This window comes from Neofelis nebulosa, chromosome 3 (assembly GCF_028018385.1).
Source record: "Neofelis nebulosa isolate mNeoNeb1 chromosome 3, mNeoNeb1.pri, whole genome shotgun sequence".
In the NCBI taxonomy this organism is placed as follows: Eukaryota; Metazoa; Chordata; class Mammalia; order Carnivora; family Felidae; genus Neofelis; species Neofelis nebulosa.
Window position 1 is genome coordinate 49,714,727 of NC_080784.1, and position 19,976 is coordinate 49,734,702.

Sequence of the window (19,976 nt, forward strand, 5' to 3'; positions counted from 1 at the left end):
AAGTCAAAACCAAAAGAATAATGACCTATTTAATTTTTGGCTTATCGGGTGGACAAAGATTGAGAAGATTAACAAAGCCTGTTAACGAGCTTATGGGAACACTGAGTTGCTTATGCAGTATTATCGAGAATTTAAGTTATAAAACCATCCTGGAGGGCAGTTTTCTCAAAATACATAAAAATGTAATTCATGTATACTCTTTGAAAATCCCTACTCCTAGGAATTACCTTTATGGGATATTTAAATGAGTAAGATAAGATAAAAAGGCATTAATCACTGTATCATTTTGAAGAGCTAAAATATCGTAAACAACGTAAGTGTCCATTTATAAGAATTGCTTAAGTAAATTATGAAACATCCATACAACAGAATATTACTCAGTCAACCTAAAATGATAGTGTTGATCTATATTTACTGACACAAAGATGTCTATGAAAAATTGTCCAGTCAAAAAAGCAATTACAGAAACATACAAAAAGATATAAATATTTATCATATATACATGCAAAGCAGATTTTCTGGAAGGATGTTTGTGGAAATGATGTTAGTGCTGATTTTTAGGTTATGGAATTTATGGGAGCTTTTACTTTCTTCTGTGTATTTGTATGTATTATTTGACTCTCTGTGAATAAGATCTATTGTTTTTACACAATAAGATTATCTCCAAAAGAAAAAAAAATCCGCATCTCCTAGTTTCTAATTTAACTTTGTGTAGGGTAACTGTGGACCGGGGAACATTTTAAGATGATGAAACGTAATGGAGAGAATGTGGGCTTTCTAATATGACCTCAGGTGCAATCTCGGCTTTTACTAGCTTTGTGACTGTATTAGCTTTCTATTGCTGTCAAAACAAATTACCACAAACTTAGCAGTGTAAACAACACAAGTTTATTATCTTACGGTTCTGTAGGTCATACCTATAGACTCACCAGGTTAAAACGAAGGCATTGGCAAGGCTGTGTTCCTCCCCGGAAGTTGTAGGGGAGGATCCATTTCCTTGCTCATTCAAGGTGTTGGCAGATTTCAGTTCTTTGTGCTTGTGGGATGCAGATCCCTGTTTTCTTGTTGGCTGTGGCTAAGGACTGTTTACAGTTTCTAGAAACCACTACATTTCTTAACTCCTGGCTCCCTTTCCCCATCTTCAAAGCCCGCAAGATGCAGTCAATTCCTCATTCATACCTGACCCCCCCTTCTGCTTCCCTCTTCCACTTTAAGGATTCATGTGGTGAGATTGGGCCCACTCAAAGAATCCAGAATCATCCTCCTTTTGGACACATCTGCAAATTCCCTTGTGCCATGTAAAGTGACCTGTTCACAACTTCCAAAGATTAGGCCATGCACATCTTTAGAGAGTCATTATTCGGCCCAGTATAATGACTTTGGCAAATTACCTAAGTAATTTTCAACTCTAGAAGGGGAATAGTTATAATATAGAATAGAATAGAATAGAATAGAATAGAATAGAATAGAATAGAATAGAATATGCCAGAACAGTGAGCTGGTAGAATTCAACTCGACAAGCATTCCCTGAGTACCTGTACCCTGCCAGGCACTGTAACTATGGACTAGGGGTATATATACGGTCCCTAACTTCAAGCACCTCACAGTCCACCCCAAGACTCAGGCACACAAAGCACACGAGATGGTCCAGGGGATGGAGTGGGCAATAGAGCTATGTTTAGTAGATGTTTAAAAGGCAATGAAGGTACCACTCCACACCCATTAGGATGGCTCCTCTCAAAAACAACTGTTGGTGAGAAGTCAGAATTCTCATGCACTGCCGGTAGGAATGTAAGAGGTACAGCCACTATGGAAAGCTGTTCAATGGCCCTTACGAAAGTTTAGCATAAATTTATCACATATGAAAGTGAAGACTCAAATATTGTACACCAATGCTCACAGCAACATTATTCATAAGAGCCGAGAGACAGAAACAAACCAAGTCTCCATCAACAGATGAATGGATAAACACAACATGATGCACGCGCGCACACACACACACACACACGAATATTATTCAGCCTTATAAAGGAAGGAAATTCTGGTATATGCTACAACATCGATGAACCATGACATAATGCTGAGCAAAACAAGCCAGACACAAAAGGACCAAAATTATATGATTCCACTCACATGAGGTACCCAGGATAGGCAAATTCATAAAGATGGAAAGAATAATGGAGGTTACCAGGGGCTTCAGGGAGCAGCGGTAAAGGGAGTTCAGTATTTACTAGACACGGAAGTTCTGTAGGAGATGATGAAAAAGTTCTGAAGAGGGATAGCCGTGACAGTTACACCACAGTGTGAATGTACTTAATGCCACTGAACTTCCTTAAAAATGGTTAAGATGGTCGGTTTTATGTCATATGCATTTTACTACAATAAAAAAAAGCAGTGGAAGAAAATTTTCATTCTACGAGAATGAGATTTAGGAAGGCACTGATAACAGAAGTTGCTGAGAAGCCATGATGTGTGAACTGGGTGCTGAAGGGTGAATGGGAGTTCACCACGCTAGGAGTCAGAAGTCTGACTTTCAGCGCTTGGAGCTGCCACTAACTTTTATGTGGTGTTCTTTCCTCACTGATAAAAGTAAAAAAAGATCTACTGTATGCCTGTGGTGAGGGTCTCATGAGAGAACATGTCTGAAATGGTCTTCTAAACCACAGAGAATTCTCTGCTATAAATCCACCGATAACAAGTGATAGCAAGTATAATCATGAGGGCAGGACCCTTATGTTTACAATATATCAGTATGGGCCTGCCTGGCCTGTTTTCTAAAGTCTAAACATGAGAAACATTCCTTGTCCAGTGCAGGATGAAGTTAAGAAAGATGCAAAGACAGAAAAGAACCAAAGGTTAAAGGGCAAGGCTTTGAAAGTATGGCATTTTAATATATGAATATTACCCAGCCGTTAAAATTGAGAAACGGGAAGACAGAAAGAAGAAATACAAGAAAGCTTTTAGAATTCGGCTTCCTTCACCTAATATATTATAAGCTGCAACTCTGATTTACAACAGTGTGAATATACAGATACAAGAACGAGCTGGAAGTCAATATGCAAACGGAAAACAGTCGCTGTGCAGAGATGGGGGTGGGGTGGGGTGGGCTATGGGTCACATCTGCCTGTTCTTTTCATTTTATTTTATGTTGTTTTATCGTTTGTGGGAAAACAAATAAGAACAAGAGAAAAGGTATTACATTCCCTTTTTAAATGCTTATTGCCTGGTTTCTTTGCAGACTAGGCGCCCCCCATCCTTGCCCCCACCAGTTTCCAAGATGCTTGGAGGCCCTGTCCCTTTAAGCCCTGGGGGCCTAGAGGGTAGCATTTGCTTCTAGCAATGACAGAAGCTTGCAGAGAACAACTGGAAGATGCTCCGAGGCCCCTTCAGGGTAAAGAGCTGCTGCCTTCTATAGATTTGTGACTTGGGGCGCCAGGGGACACCAAGGGCAAGGGAAGAGCCATCAAATTGTGTTTAGCCTTGGGCTCCGATTCAAAGGCCGCAGCTCCGAGGCTCTCACCCTTCCCATTCTGAAAGGAAAGGTACTGACTCCAGATGTTTGCAGCTCTGCTTCTGATTTGCAGGCTGAATTCGTGCAAGGGCCTTATTTCTCAGGACAGGGCACCTTCAACAGCCTCTCCAACCAGGAGCTGGCCATCAACTATTTCGGCTGCTAAGCTCATAACTAGATCAAGCAGAGAAACTGGGAATGGCAGGTTGATTTTATGCCCTTGCACTATCTCTCCAGTCTATCAACCTGTAGAACCAACAAGTATCAGCACCTCTGACATACATCAGAAGCCGTAGCCTATAAACAGGAGACACGGAATCGGAGAGACATCTCAATTTCACTCTGCAGGTAGAAGACCCCTCTCGCAGAGAGAGGGAAATTAACCCTGTAGCTACACGGACTGCTCCCTTTATTTAGCTGAAGGGTTAGATTCTTCCAGTATCGTGGCCTCGGTTCCCAAAGTGGTAAGGCGGGTGCCCGGCTAAGCAGGAGAGGGGAGCTGACCTTCAGCACATGGCACACTCACCCAGTCATGCCCCTGGCAGGGGGACAGCTGGAGAGACGAAGGCGTGCCTCTCTCACAAACACACACTCTGCTCCCAGGCCACACTCCCCAGGAGCAGTGGGAGGGGTGGTTTTGTCTTTTTTTTTTTTTTTTCCTTAACTCACACAAAGCACCAGATGTGCTAGCAGTGGTCCCACCTGAGCAAAAAGAGAGAGCCATCCTGCACGTGCCTGTGTGTCCTGTCTCTGAAAAGCACAGAAATCTGCCTAAAACCTGTATACCCCCTGTCCAGGTAGAAAAGCCTAGCATTTCATTGTTATTCTCTTGCAAAAGTTGGTTAGAAGCCGACAAAACTACCCTAGGTTTCATTTAGCCAGATTTTCCTTTAAGGTCCCACAGTCAATGGATTTCGTTTGAATGATTATTTATTTATTTTTGAGAAAGAGTGAGTCATTGGGGGAGGGGCAGAGAGAGAAAGAGAGAAACAATCCCAAGGAGGCTCTGTGCTATCAGTGCAGAGCCCAACTGGGGGCTAGAACTCACGAACTGTGAGATCATGACCTGAAGGGAAATCAAGAGCCACCCAGGTGCCCCTCAATGGATCTTCCCTTTGCAAGACATTCAGTAGTTTTCCCTTAGTTTCCACTGTGACTGAAGCCTGACAAATGGTAGTGCCTACTTCTTTCTCCCTGACTATCCCTTTCTGATCCTTCTTCCTTGGCCACCTTCTCTCAAAGCTTCATTTCTCTTGCCTCGCACCTTCCTCCATCCCTAGTGACCCTTTGCGAATAATGTCATTATGGGTTCTAACCAGGCTCTCGGTCTGAATTCCCAATTTCAGGATGATGTTAGAGAGCCCTGAAACTCTATGATAATGCAGGAGTGTACCTAAAATGATTAATTCCACAGAAGTAAAAACCCAGTTTCTGGAAGAAGTCATAGCCTTCATTGATGCATTTTTTTCTTTTGAGAGAAAATGAGGCCACTGAGGCTAGAAATATTAAGTGACTTAACCAAAATCACACAAATGTTTTGTTGTAGAAATAGGAGTACAGTCCTGGCAATCTGCCCCTCCCCGGAACCTGCATTTATCATTTATCCATCTACCAAAGACAGACCATGCTTCTGGAGAGAGAAATTGTCTCTGATATTCTCAAGACAGGAAATATCCAACAGACTGATAATGAAGGTGTGCTTTCATGCACGACTGGTTGTGTAGGGTGCTCAGGGGCCCTCACTAGAAAACACAGCAAGGACAGAGGCATTGAAGATGGACTTAAGAGTTCACTGGCTGGATTCAAATTCCTCCTCTGCCATTTTCGAGCTTTGTGACATTGAGTAAATGCTTCAGCTTCCTGATCTGTAAAATGGAAACAATCCAGTCTGACTTCACTGCGTTGAGGCAAGGACTAAATGAGAAAGCCTATGGAAGAAGTGTTTAACACAGTACTTACACATAACTTAAACGAAGTCCTTCTGGGGGCGCCTGGGTGGCTCAGTCAGTTAAGCATCCAACTCCTGATTTCGGTCCAAGTCATGATCCCAGAGTTGTTGGATTTAGCCCTGTGTTGGGCTCCATGCTGAGCATGGAACCTACTTGGGATTCATTCTCTCTCTCTCTCTCTCTCTCTCTCTCTCTCCCCCTCCCTCCCTCCCTCCCTCCCTCCCTCTGTCCTTCCCCTGCTTATACACATACTCTCTCTAAAATAAATTTAAATTTTTTTTTTCATTTTTTTAATGAGGCCCTTCTGCCTTCAACTAATAACCTCCCAAGACCTATGTATTTTATACACATGCCATGCCCAGGTGGGTCATGCTAAGGTGAGAGTCTAGATTTTGTCTGATTTTCATGACTGACGGTATCATGTAACACATTCACAAATGCTCTGGGAGGAAAACATACACTGGGTACAGCCAATCAATATAAAAATTGCCTAGTCAAGTTCATTTTAAAACCACATGGTAATTCCCTGGTAATTCTAGGTTAATTGCATATTAATTACCATCTTGTTATAGCATCAATGAGCCATACATTTGATGTGGAAACCTGCAGCAGACCTGAAAGGCTAAAATGGACTTCCTCTGCTGCAGGAAATGATCCCTGATCATTCTGTATCACCAGGGATTTTCAGAAAAACCTTCTAGATTACTGCTTCTTTAAAGAGCTCAGTAATAATCTAAAGTAGCCTCCAACTAAAGTTTCCTCCACCGTACATAAAGCATACCCAGTAACATCTACCACCAGTGACCAACTGCTCCCCCTGAATCCTCCAGATCAAGATCTTTTGAGAGGGCAAGCCCCAGGCTACTGATCTCTTCTGTGGTGATGGTTCAATTGGCTACAATGGTTTAGGGATGTTCCAAAGGTCCTTGCCTCCACCTTCTTGCCAGGCCTTTAGAAGCTGACTTCTCCACATTTCCTGCATTGAAATATGATCTTCCCAAATAAGTCATATGAGCCCAGCTGAATTTCTTGGTAGAGGAATTATGTATAACAAGACAGTTGGCAAGGTTATATCACTCCATGAAAGCTGTAATTTCCCTGCAATTGATTTCCTAAAGATAACTCACTGTTTGCGTGCAGTGAAAGCTAATTTAACAAGAAAGATGAGTCTCTTCAGAACACCTTGATTGGCAATTGTGATAAATTCCTATAATTACTATTGACTCTGAGGCGGATTCTCATTTGTTAAGTTGTTGCGGCAACATCAGGCTGTTCCCAGCTTTACAAAAGAAACTTGAGGGACCGACACAACTGTAAGCATTTTGGAGGTTCCTTGAAGACCCCACTGAATCTCAGAGAGACCGCCACAGCCTCCTTGGCATGTCCATGTTGACTAAAAATTTCCATAGGAACCATAACCCTTAGATCCAGGGAGTTGAGCTCATTCTCCTAACGAAGAAACAAAGTTGGGTCTGGATCAATGGTTCCACAGGGGTGACAACAAAATCTTAGTATTAATATGAAAAATTGAATAATGTTAAAAGTCCCACATTTAGGAAATTGGTTAGGAGCACCTAGGTGCCTCAGTTGGTTAAGCGTCCAACTCCTGGATTCAGCTCAGGTCATGATCTCACTATTTGTGAGTTCAAGCCCCATGTCAGACTCAGTGCTAACAGCACAGAGCCTGCTTGGGATTCTCGCTCTCCTTCTCTCTCTGCCCCTTCCTCTCCTTCTCCCTCCCTCCCTCTCTCTCTCTCTCCCTCTCTCTCTGCCCCTTCCTCTCCTTCTCCCTCTCTCTCTCTCTCAAAATAACCTTTTTTTAAAAAAGGATATTGGTTAAATCAATTAGTATAAATCCAATGATAAAATATTATGCAGCCATTAATACGATTTTACAGAAACTTAGACAAGGGGAAATGACTGTAATACAGTTTTAACTATAAAAGGTAAGATGCAAAATTATATGTACAGTTTAGGTTCAGCTTTGTAAGCAATATGCATTAAAAAAACAGGAAGGAGGGGTGCCTGGGTGGCTCAGTTGGTTAGGCATCTGACTTCGGCTCAGGTCAAGATCTCACCCTTCCTTGGGTTCAAGCCATGCATCAGGCTCTGTGCTGACAGCTCAAAGCCTAGACCCTGCTTCAGATTCTCATTCTCTCTCTCTCTCTCTCTCTGCTCTGTCACTCTCTCTCAAAATTAAATAAACATTAAAAAAAAAATTTTTTTAAATAAGGAGGAGGAGGGGCACCTAGGTAGCTCAATTGGTTAAATGTCCAACTCTTAATTTCGGTTCAGGTCATGATCTCATGGTTTGTGGATTCAAGCCCCTCAACAGGCTCCATGCTGCCAGTGTGGAGCCTGCTTGGGGTTCTCTCTCTCCCTCTCTCTCTGCCTCCCTCCCCACTCACACTCACATACTCTCTCTCTCAAAATTTTTTTCTTAAAAAAAAACCAAAAAACAGGAAAGAACGTGTCCTAGAATGTTAACAGTGATAGGAGCTAGATCTCTAGGTGGTGGGATAAACAAAACAGTAATGAAAGAAAAAGAGAAAGAAATTCTACTTTGTAAAAATTCCATACCTATAATAAGGGGTTACCCCTGATACCAGTTTAGGTTGGGTTACTTAAGAGAGTCAAACTGTAGGTGTATCTAATTCCCAAGTGAAAAACTGTTCTTTGCTGTTTGAGAATATTGTCCCTGACCATCTCAACTATCACTGTCAGCTGTCAGCACCATAAATCTGTTGCTTGTGTTTCTACATCACACATACAAACACTGAAGAAGAACTACTCCTTGCCTTCTAGGACTTTACAAGCTAGGATAGTCTATTCTAACATAAAGCATAGATTTTTCTACATAATTTGCCATGTAAATGTAAGGCATTACTAGTATTGATCATAATTTCACAACTATCATCAATGGGGCTCCTGGATGGCCCAGTCAGTTGGGCATCGACTCTTGATTTCACCTCAGGTCATGACCTCACAGTCTGTGGGATCAAGCCCCTCACTGGGCTCTATGCCGACAGCATGGAGCCTGCCTGGGATTCTCTTTCTCCCTCCCTGTCTGCCCCTCTCCCGCTGGTATGCTCTCTCGCTCTTTCTCTCTCAAAATAAATAAATAAATAAATAAACATGAAAAAGACTTTTTTAAAAAGGATTGTCAATACTCCTGAGTTCTCTCTTGTCATTAACAAATTCAATCTATTTAATAATTCTAGAGGGCACAAAGGATTATTATTTTTACAAGGGTGATAAAACTATGGCTCAGAGATCTACAGTAATTTGCATGAGGTCACAAAGCAAAATAATTATTTAAATCCAAGTTTTCAGTCTCAAAGTCTAAGATTCTTCCTACTATACCATATTTATGGTAAAATTTTACAAATGAGGTTTATACTTATTAATTTAGAAACTGTTTACTAAATGCCCATACTACCCAAAGCAAACTACAGATTCAATGCAATCTCTATCAAAATCCCAATAGGACATTTTTTTTTTTCCAGAAATAGGATGATCCTAAAATCCATAAGAAATCTCAGGGGCTCTGAATAGCCAAAACAGTCCTCAAAAAGAATTAAATTGGAAGCCTCACACTTCCTGATTTCAAAACATACTACAAAGCTATGGTAATGAAGATAAAATGGCACAGACATAGACAGACCCATATACCAGTGGAATAGAACAGAGAACCCAAAAATAAACCCTTGCGTGTATGGCCAAATGGTTTGCAACAAGGGTGCCAAGACTAAATGATGGGAAAAGGACAGTCTCTTCAACAAATAGCACTCAGAAAACTAGAGGCACACATGCAAATGAATGAAGTCTGGACCCTTACCTTAATTCAAAATGGATTAAAGGTATAAACACAAGACCTAAAACGATAAAACAAAATGAAAGCATTAGGGAGAAGCTTCAAGACACTAAATTTGGCAATGGTTTCTTGGACACGATACCAAAAGCACAGGCAACAAAAGCTAAAAGAGAAAAATGGGATTACGTGAAACTTAAACTTCTACAGAGCAAAGGAAACAATCAACAGAGCAAGAAGGCAATCTAAGAATGAAAGAAAATAATTGCAAATCATATATCTGATGGGGCTAATATCCAGAATATATAAGGAACTTTTACCACTCAACTACAAAATAAAACAAAACAAAAAACTAACTCAATTAAAAAACCGGGCAAAGGACTTAACAGACAATTCTCCAGAGAAGATGTAAGAATGGTCAGCATACATATGCAAAAACATTCAACATCACTAACCACAAGAGAAATACAAATCAAAAGAACAGAAAATAACAGGTGCTCACAAGGATGCAGAAAAATTGAAAACTTGTGCACCGTTGGTGGGAATGTAAGTTGGTGCAGCCATTAGGGAAAATAGTATGGAGGTTCCTCAAAAAAATAAAACTAAATTAGCAGATGATCCAGCAATCTCACTCCACGGTATAGAGCCAAAAATACTCAGAGTAGGATCTCAAAGAGAGATCTACATATCCATGTACATCTCAGCATTATTCACAGTAGGCAAGAGATGAAGGCAACCCATCCAGATGAACGGATAAAGGAAACATAGTATATACGGATGGCAGAATATTACGCAGCTTCTAAAAAGTAGGGAATCCTGTTGCATTTTACAAGATAAGCCAGTCACCGTAGTACAAACACTGTCTGATTCCGCTCATATGAACCATATAATACTCAGAATCATAGAAACAGACATAGAAAAGTAGTTGCCTAAGGCTGGGGCAGGGTAGGGGACAGAATTAGTGTTGAATGGGCGTAGAGTTGCAGAGTCATAAGAGGAAATAGTTGTAGATATTTGTTGCACTAAGATGTGAGTATACTTTACTGAACGTATACATATAAATGATTACAATGGGCAGATTTTACGCGGTTTCTGCCACAATAAAAAAAGTTTGCATATCATTAACTCTCTTAATCAAGGGCTTTTGGCATTTCAGATAGAATTTTTTAATTCATTGTTAGAAACATAAAAAGATACAATCAAGCGTGGTATGTTGCTTCCTGGTCCAACAAATATAATTTCAATTTTTAAGACCCTCAAATAAAATTTTAATTAACTACAAACTGAATTCACTACATAATAGCAAAATGTGGTTTTTTTGTTTGTTTGTTTGTTTGTTTGGACAAGTTTCTTTTTTAATTTTTAATTGTGGTAAAAAGAGTAACACAAAATTTAGCATCTTAACCATTAACAAGTTTCTTTTTAAATTTTTAATTGTGGTAAAAAGAGTAACACAAAATTTAGCATCTTAACCAGTTTAGTGGTGTTAAGTATATTCACACTGATGTACAACAATTATCCAGAAATTTTTCATCTTATAAAACTAAAATTCTGTATCTATTCAACAACTCCCCATCTCTTCCTTCCCTCAGCCTCTGGCAACCACTATTCTATTTCCATTCCTGTGGATTTGACGGCTCTAGATACCTCACATAAGTCGAATCAGACAGTATTTGCATAAATGACACAATACACTTTTTTAAATATGTGAAATGCTGCCTTGCATCAACCTTTTTTTTTTTTTTAATGTTTATCTATTTTTGACAGAGAGAGAGAGACAGAGCATGAGCAGGGGAGGGGCAGAGAGAGAGGGAGACACAGAATCCGAAGCAGGTTCCAGGCTCTGAGCTGTGAGCAAGAACCCAAAGCAGGGCTCGAACCCACAAACTGTGAGACCATGACCTGAGTTGAAGTCAGACGCTTAACAGGCTGAGCCACCCAGCTGCCCTGCCTTGCATTAACTTTTAATGACCTCACACAATTAGCATTCTGAGGAATACCACACCAAAACACCATTGAGAAACCAAAAAGTAACCGGGGTGCCTGAGTGGCTCAGTTGTTTGAGCATTCGACTTCGGCTCAGGCCATGATCTCATGGTTCATTGGTTTGAGCCCCACGTTGGGCTCTGTGCTGACAGCTCAGACCCTGGGGTCTGCTTCGGTTTCTGTGTCTCCCTCTCTCTCTCTCTCTCTGCCCCTCCCCTGCTCGTGCTCTGTCTCTCTCTCCCTCTCTCTCTCTGTCTCCAAAATAAATAAATGTTAAAAAAAAAATTAAAAAAAAAAAAAAGTAACCAAGACTAGCGTATCCTGAAAATTTTCCAGAGGTTACTTTAATCTCTCTGTGCCTCAGTTTCCTCATCTATACAATAGAGATAATAGCATCTTCCTCATAGCATCCTGATGAGAAGGAGTTGTATTAATACATGGAAAGTATTTGGAACACTGGTTGGCATAGAGTAAGCACTCAATAAATATTTAATATCATGATTATGTATTCTGTCAATATTGGGAATACACCATAATTAAGATGCAATGACTACTCTCGAGGAGCTCACAATCTAAGAATGTACATGTTCTGCAGAAACTCAGAGCATGGTAGAAATTTGTCAATTATTACCATTTAATAAGGCATTGTTCACTAGATAGACTCAAGAAAATAAAACAGGTAACAAGAATAATTTCTCTAGCTGGAAATTAAGAACGTGAGGCTTTAGCCAACACAATGAGTATTTTCAGACTGTGATCTTGCCAAGATGTAGCCACTAATATTATTTGCAAATACAATTAAAAGCAATGCATCTATTTTCACTGTGGGCAAGAATTCAACAAATTCTTAACTCTGGTTTTGAATTAACCATGCAGTAACTTATAACACGGCTACCTTATTTGTCCGCTCTAGAGACGTATGGAAAATGGAAAATGATTGTAATAGCAATAAGAGTAGTCTTTCTCTTCTTAATGAAATTCTAAAGAGCTACAGTCTCCTGTAATGCAAACAAGCATTTCTGCCTTGGCAGATTCATCACACAAACTCAGCCAACCGTAGCCGAGCAGGGATTGTGGCCAGCAATGCTGCCACCTGCTGTACAGAAGTGAGATTGCTTTCCTCAGACAAAAAGAATTTCAAGATCGATGCCATGGCCAATCTGTGCTCCTCGGTTTAGGTAAATAGTTCTATTATTCCAGTAGCTCAGCACATTTCTGAGGTAGGTCACCCTTCTGCCTATCTAAACTCACCTGGTTCTTTAGCGAACTTACCCCCTTACTTATGTTATTTAACTGACTCGCCCCATTATACAGCAATTCGTCTTCTGTTTCCTTTCATTCACTCAAGATGAATTACTTACTGTTGAAACACTGTAGTGTCAGACTTTTTAATGACGAGCCCTGTGTCTCAGGATAGCACATCTCCCTTTCTTCTAGGAATAAATAAGCACACATCACATAGCTCTTCTCGAGTCTTATGTATGTACCTTCCTAGCCATACTGACTAGGAGACTATTTTTTAAGAATATGTGGACATAGCGGCACCCGGGTGGCTCAGTTGGTTGAGCGTCTGGCTCTTGGTTTCGGTTCAGGTCATGATCTCACAGTTGTGAGTTCGAGCCCCACATCGGGCTCCGTGCTGGCAGTGCGGAGCCTGCTTGGGATTCTCTCGTTCCCTCTCTCTCTCTGCTCCTCCCCAACTTGTGCTCTGTCTCTCTCGCAAAAACAAATAAACTCAAAAAAATTTTAATAAAAAAGAATATGTAAACATGAAATATATTCAGCTAAACAGAGACCCATGTGGGTTCTCTATGGCACCTGAAATGTTCGCACTTGACCTTAAGTGCAATTAAGGGAAAGAGAGGGAGAGCCAGATTTCAGAAAACTTATAAGCAAAGCTGATCTTCAGGGTTCTGTTTACCTTTTGGAGATGTATTTTCCCTTTTTTCCCTGCTTTCCAGGCCCAAAACCTTTTGATGAGCCTTAGTTGTCCAAATTCTCCTTTGAGATATTTAGTGAGGCACAGTGCCAAACCTGGACCCCCCCACACACACACACTCGGGACCCTCCCTGATTCCCCCCTCAACCATTAACCATCAAAACTTCCTATTCTGGTTTCCCCTCCTCGGTGATCTGGTTGTTTCTGCCAAACCACCTAAACTGAGAGTCTAGTTACTATGGGTAATTATTTAATATATTAATTACCGTCAAATGTTTGGGTGCTGACAGAGGCCTCTGTCGCTTAATTAATTAAAAGCTATGAATAACCGGCAGGATTGGGGCACCATGAAAAGTGACAGAGTCAGTGGGGGATAGGGGGAATATGTAGGTGGATCAGATGAGTGAAACTTCCAGTGACACGCTTTGAGTCCTAGTATATAGATAGCAGTCCACTACTCTACACACACATACACACACACATATCTCTTTATGCTGTATACTCATATATATACATACCCACACTCTACACATGCGAAGACTCCCCCAAGGAGAGAATATGCCTGTAAACACAAACGTCCTAAGTGTCTCCAGACACCGTTCATACAAGAGAAGAGAAGCGGTACCTGGTCCAGAGTTCACGTGTTCTTTCCATGACACCAGAGTCACCTTACATCCACACAGTGGCTCAGGTAGCAGAGAGGGTAGACTTTAGGAAACCATTAACCATTCTTGGCATGAAACATCAAGTGAGGGCCTTCCTCATCTTGGGTTAATGTTCTATAACTTTTTCTCCAAATTTCCACGCTGAAAGCAGGAGGTCGTCCCTATATGTCAACATGCCTCTTGTGAAAGAATCATCTCATTTAGTTGAAGCAACCCCCATAAGAAAAGAAATCCAAACTTTAACAAAAAAACTGTGTAGCAGGGCCCCTTGCCAGATGATTTTTTTCTTACAGCTATGACAGAAGTCAATTAAATGGTATCTCTTATCAAAATCATATTATAGTATGTAATTTTAGATTTTGCTTTCCTAAACTCAGAGATGGATGGTACTGGCATATTAATGTTTCATATTTTCCCCTGGTAAGTAACCATTTGCCTACCAACTTGGAATATATAAGGATAGGATTCCTATAAGGTTGGTTATGCCGTTAAAATAAAATCGTATGCTCTGAGCTTTAACCATGGAGTCTCCCCTAAGAAAGCATCACTCTGCATACAGAAATACTTCTGACAACAACAGCATGAACAAGGAAAATGGAAAATCCAAGGTGCGGATCTAGGCAATAATCTGTAACATTATTTACTCACTATTCACATTCTCTGGTTTTGCTGCTGAGTTCAATGACAGCAGGAGAATCAATTTCAATATGTATATGGCATTTATTATAATCTGCATTTCATGTGGGGAAACACAAAGAAAAGGGAACAGAATCCTTGACTTCAAAACACTTAGGCTTGGTGTGGTAACATATTTCCCTAGTTCCCATCAGGTTAAAATATAAAATTCCAGATTCATACCTCCAGCCATGGTAAAGTTTCACTCCTAGTGCCCGCCAGGGAAATCACAGACCTCTGATAACATTTCTCCTCCAGGGGTGCCCTATATTTTTAAATTCAGTCTTGAGTAGAAGATGTCACTGAAGCCAAAGGCTACAAAACCTAATTAGCAGTATAATGAGAGCCCTTGAAGAGAACTGGAAGACTGAATGGGAGCTTTGAGAAGACAAAGTATCTAACCAGACATTCCATCTTGTTGGATTGGAGGAAAAGCGGAGTGAACATTCACATCCAACACATAAAATTTAAGTTAACTATGGACTTCGAGTGTATCTTGTCAGCATAACGTTGAGTTCTGTCCAAGAAAGTTTACTAAGAATGGCAAAGAACTTCCTTGCAATATTGAAAGCTTTAACAATCCCAAGGACTGCCAATTTACAATTCTGGTACTACACATATTTGTTACAGGTGTATTTGTTAAAATGTTTGCTATAGTAAACTGTTAGATCATCAGGTTATAAACTATTTTTGTCACAGAGGGTTCATCTTAACCACCTACCTTATGACACTGCACACATTTCCCTGACCTCACTGTCATGTTACTTCATTTCTAAGTAAATGAAACAGCATGGCTTGTTACTCAAAAAGCATTGCCAAGGGTGCTGGGTGGCTCCACGGTTAAGGGTCTGACTTCAGCACAGGTCGTGATCTCAAGGTTCATGAGTTTGAGCCCAGTTCTGTGCTACCAAAGAAGAGCCCTCTTTAGGTCCTCTGTCTCCCTCTCTCTCTGCCCCTCCCACACTCCTGCTCATGTGCGAGCTTTCTCAAAAATAAAATAAAACATTAAAAAAAAAAAAAAAGCATTGCCTTCTTTTAGACTTATTTACTTACAGTCCTTCTTGAGCAAATCTTTGTAAAGTTTCATCTCTAAAATGAAATTTAAATTATATTTTAATTTTTATTTATTATTGTTTTCATCATGACCTATATTACTGTTTTGGTATTTTTCCCTTTAGTCCTTTAACTAATGAAAAGATACCACGTATCCCATGGGGCTCCTAGGTGGCTCAGTTAAGCATCTGACTTCTGCTCAGATTGTGATCTTACAGTTCAAGAGTTCGAGCCCCGTGTCTGTGAGTTCAAGCCCCGCCTTGGGCTCTGTGCTGACAGCTCAGAGCCTGGAGCCTGCTTCAGATTCTGCATCTCCCTCTCTCTCGTCCCCTCCCTCCTGCCCCCTCCATCTCTCTCTCTCTCTCTTTCAAAAATAAATAAACACTTAAAAAATTTTTTAGAAAAAGATATCACTCATCCCAAAAGACTAGGTAAATCAAAAACTACTTGTTGAACACTGAGAATATACTGTCTAAACATTTGCAATGATAAAAATAAAATTTTTCAAAATTTTTGATTTATGTGCCAAAAGTTAATTTAACCACACTCTTCAGTTCGTGGCACACTACTGTAAATTGTCTATAAAGGCTTCCCTTTTTAGTTTATATTTACTTTTATTGACATCTCCCATATAGCAAACATTCTAAAGTACAGTAAAACCTTGGTTTGCGAGCATAATTCATTCCAGGAACATGCTTGGAATCCAAAGCACTTGTATATCAAAACGAATTTCCCCATAAGAAATAATGGGAACTCAGATGTTTCATTCCACAACCCAAAAATACTCACATAAAAATGATTACAATACTGTAACAGAATACAACATAATAAAGAAAATACAAAATATAAAGAAAATAAACAAGTTAACCTGCACTTTCCTTTGAAAACCTTCGTGGCTGGTGTGAGGGAGGCAAGAGAGAGGAAGGTTATTGTGTAGGACGACTTTCACTATCGCTAACAGAGTCACTGCCATCTATTGGCTCAATGGAATCTTTCTCTTTTCATGCAACTTTAACAAGGAACCTATCCAGTAACACTTGCTTTTGCCTCCTTCAAAGGATTTCAATGAAATGTGACATTGCATTGATGATCACCCACAATCCTCAGTGAGAGAGAGAGAGAGAGAAAGAGAAGAACCATTGGCTCAGTTGTGATCATGTGACATTCAGCATCATGTACTACCCGTATTGCAAGACATCACTCGTTTATTAAGTTAAAATGTATTAGAAATGTTTGCTCATCTTGCAGAACAAGTTACTTGCAATCCAAGGTTTTACTTGTACTTGGTATATATCTGCTATCTAAATGAAATCTAGCCAAAAATACACTGTTGTTTTGTGTGCATATATTTACAAAGACAGTACTGTGTTCTAGGTCTTTCTTCACTCAGCACCTAGTTTTAAATTCTATCCATATTGCTTTATATCCATATTGCTTCACACACACATACACACGCTTCACACACACACACATACACACACACACACATCTGGCCTTTTCCTTCTAAACACTATATAGTACTTGGTTTAAAGACCAAGAAAAACTTTTAAAGTGATGATTTAGCCATTCTCCATGGTGATATGCTTAGACCCTCCCAAGTCTGAGTCTGGGAAAACTTTGCCCAGACTGGTGGTGGTGAGGTGAAAGTGGGGCATGGTTACGTTGTGGGTTAGAATTCACACCAATGGACGGCTGAGTACCTCCCTACCCCTTCTCTGCTAAAACACTTCTCTATGGGACATGTCTCATCTGGTAAGTTTGGCCTCTGACTCGTAAGTGGTAACTTAAGTTGTAGATAACACAAATCCCATATCAAACTCACCTAAGAAAAAGACCCTTTGCTCATCTAGCTGGGACCTGCCAGGGTGAAGTGTCTGTCCCAGGAAACAAGTTCCTCTCCATCTCTCGCCTTTACAATTGGCTTCCTTGGCAAGCTTCATGTAGTAGTTTCTGGCAACTGCAGGGTATTATCTACTAGAGGCTAAGATCAGCAAAAAACAAAAACAAAAACAAAAACAAAAACAAAAACAAAACATATATATATATCCCAGGATATATGCAGGAACCATATATATATATATGGTTCCTGCATATATCCTGGGATTAACTATGATTGGATCAATATGAAATTACCAAGGCAATCACTGTCACATGGAAATAGAGTTTCTCAATTGGCCAGACACAGGTCATATGTTCTCAGTGACCAGTCACTAAACTAGGGAATTTCGGGGCCATGACCACTGACCCTGGGCTACATAATCTACTCCTGATCTAGGGTAGATCCCACTCAAATGATGCGTCCTGAGAATAGAGAAGGTTTGTGTTCCTGAGAATGGAGAAGTAAAAGTGATATACTATTGCATTAAAAAAATGGATTCAAGGCAACCAAACCAGACAATTATTCACAAAAACTGGGTAGTGGATAGAAAGATGAAATTTCTCATAAGTAGAATAATGTCATTTAAAGCCACAGTTAGACAATCACCATGAGGTCTCTGGGTTTAATGCTTTAATCTAACACTCAAAAATTATCATAATCAGCATTTCTGTAATTACCATAATGATATGGAATAGATTATTTTATGATACATTGTCTCATTTTATGTATATTAGTCTTGACAATTCATTTTTCCTTTAAACTTTGTCATAACTACTTTTTGGTCACTCACAAAGGCTGACATTCATATTCTCTTCTCCTTTAAAATATTAATTTTTTGGCTCAATAATTAGAAAAAAATACATGGGTCACTTCTAACACCACAATCAAAAGTACACTTAGCATATTTAAAACCTAAATGTGAGGGGCGCCTGGGTGGCTCAGTCGGTTAAGCGGCCGACTTCAGCTCAGGTCATGATCTCGCGGTCCGTGAGGGCTGTGAGTTCGAGCCCCACGTTGGGCTCTGTGCTGACAGCTCAGAGCCTGGAGCCTGTTTCAGATTCTGTGTCTCCCTCTCTCTGACCCTCCCCTGTTCATGCTCTGTCTCTCTCTGTCTCAAAAATAAATAAATGTTAAAAAAAAAAATTAAAAAAAAAAAGAAAAAAAAAAGAAAAAATAAAACCTAAATGTGAAAGTAAAACTATACATCTGAGGATATGTGACAGAATATTTTGGGGGTAAAAAGAACACTTAAACAACTTTTTTATTACCTTAAAAAGAGGATTTCTTTTCAATAAAGTATACCACAGGCAAAGTTTGCAGACAGAGGAAGGATTGAGAGAAGATATCTGCAATGTCAAAAACTGACAAGGGAATGTTTGCCAGAATATACAAAGAATGTCTACAATTCAACAAGAAAACGTCATAAACACTGATGAAAGAAATGGGCAAAGCATACGGAAAGGCAGTTCACAGAGGATGAAACTAAAGGCCAACAAGAATATAAAGAGATGTTAATAAGCAGAGACATGCAATGTAGAAAAATAATGTACTGCCTCATCATTGTTAGACAAGCAAAAACTTGAAAGCTGTTTTCAAATCTTGATGGTCAGGTGGGACACAAGTACACCCATATAGTGAAGGTACAGACAGTATAGCTACTCAAAAGAGCAGTCAGGAACTATGTAGGTAAATCAAACACTTACCCCGTGTTCTAGCAAGGCTGTTTGGGGGTATATATGCCCAAATAAAATTTCGGTCCATAAAGGGATACATATGAGGACATTTTTTGCACTGTTTACCAATCAGGGTCCAATCGCGAGAGAGAAAGCACATAATAATTTGAGCAGGAAAACTGAATATAAAGAATGATTGGTTACGATAGAGTATGGGAGTAATATGGTACCAGCTGGTGAACTTACACTTGGGTAGATATTACTCTGCAGTTGCCAGAAACTGTTACATGAAGCCAGACAAGGAAGCCGACTGCAGAGGTGAGAGAGGGAGAGGAACATGTTTCCAAGGACATGAACTTCACCCTGGCAGGTTTCAGACAGATGAGCAAACAAAGGCTCCCTTTTGCTTAGGTCAGTTTGAGATGGGCTTTGTGTTGTCTACAACCTAACTTACCACCCAGGAGTCAATTAGAGGTCTAACTGACCAGTGTTCCCAGATGAGACATATCCCATTGAGAAGGGGTTCCACAGAGGGGTGGGGGGACCCCGCCGTCCAGTGGTGTGAATTCTAACCCACAACATAACCGTGCCCCACCTTCACCTCACCACCACCAGTCTGGGGCAGAGTTTTCCCAGAGTCGGATTTGGGAGGCTCTAAGCATATCGCCATGGAAAAGGGCTAAACCCTCACTTGAAACTTTCTCTTGGTTTTTAAACTTCTCTTCCTCTTCCCTATCTCCTCTTCCTTTTTGAAACGAGTGAAAGAGCCACTGCCAAGAAGAACATTAAATAAAAGGAAGCAGAAAAAAGGCAGAGAGGGAAGTCAAAGGGAGAG

At 40.2% G+C, this 19,976-nt stretch overlaps 1 long non-coding RNA gene across 1 annotated transcript in view; it reads right to left on the reverse strand.

The window, feature by feature from the left end:
- Positions 1-19,472, reverse strand: part of LOC131506765 (uncharacterized) — a 70,904-nt gene extending 51,432 nt beyond the window's left edge. The window contains exon 1 of the long non-coding RNA XR_009259133.1: positions 19,388-19,472. This is a non-coding gene — a long non-coding RNA (uncharacterized LOC131506765). The remainder of the gene's footprint in view (positions 1-19,387) is intronic.
- Positions 19,473-19,976: the final 504 nt, after the last annotated feature.